We start from the raw sequence: 1,072 nt of genomic DNA, 5'->3' as shown, positions 1-1,072 counted from the left end.
TGACCCCGCTACACACTGTAGGCTTATTTTTAGACATCCATAGTAGGCATTTCATTCATTAATTCATGCCGACATGTGCGCACTTTGACCCGGATACACATTGTAGGCTTATAGGCCTGGTTGATTGTGGGACTTTGTCTTTTAAATGAAAACTATTTAAAACATCCACAGTGGGCATTTCATTCATTAATTCATGCCGACATGTGTGCACTTTGACCCGGATACACATTGTAGGCTTGTAGGCCTGGTTGATTGTGGGACTTTGTCTTTTAAATGAAAATTATTTTTGACATCCAGAGTAGGCATTTCATCCATTAATTCATGCCGACCTGGGTGCACTTTGACCCCTCTAAACATTGTAGGCTTATAGCCATGGTTGATTAAATGTGGGACTTTGTCATTTAAATGAAAATTATTTAAAACATCCAGAGTAGGCATTTCATACATTAATTCATGCCGACCTGTGTGCACTTTGACCCCGCTAAACATTGTAGGCTTATAGCCATGGTTGATTAAAAGTGGGACTTTGTCATTTAAATGGAAATTATTTAAAACATCCAGAGTAGGCATTTCATTCATTAATTCATGCCGACATGTGTGCACTTTGACCCGGCTACACACTGTAGGCTTATAGCCATGGTTGATTGTGAGACTTTGTCTTTTAAATTAAAATTATTTAAAACATCCAGAGTAGGCATTTCATTCATTAATTCATGCCGACATGTGTGCACTTTGACCCGGCTACACACTGTAGGCGTATAGCCATGGTTGATTAAAAGTGGGACTTTGTCATTTAAATGGAAATCATTTTTGACATCCAGGGCATGCATTCAAGCTTGATTTCACCGCCCAGCTATGCACACCTTAACCCGGCCACACACTAGCATCACAACCCTGGCCCTCACTGACCTCCAGGGTACATACACAACCTCCACAACCTGATCTCCAGCCGACCCTTTATGGCCCACACTTAAGCCCCCCTCCTCGGACTAAACCAGTAAGCCACACGCCTCTCGATCCATGTGCTACTGGTATAACTCTGAAATGTATATGGTATAACTCCCATATGCTA

This window comes from Brachyhypopomus gauderio, unplaced genomic scaffold (assembly GCF_052324685.1).
Source record: "Brachyhypopomus gauderio isolate BG-103 unplaced genomic scaffold, BGAUD_0.2 sc277, whole genome shotgun sequence".
Classification (NCBI taxonomy): domain Eukaryota; kingdom Metazoa; phylum Chordata; class Actinopteri; order Gymnotiformes; family Hypopomidae; genus Brachyhypopomus; species Brachyhypopomus gauderio.
The sequence above is the reverse complement of the archived record's forward strand: the minus strand, read 5'-3'. Positions refer to the sequence as shown.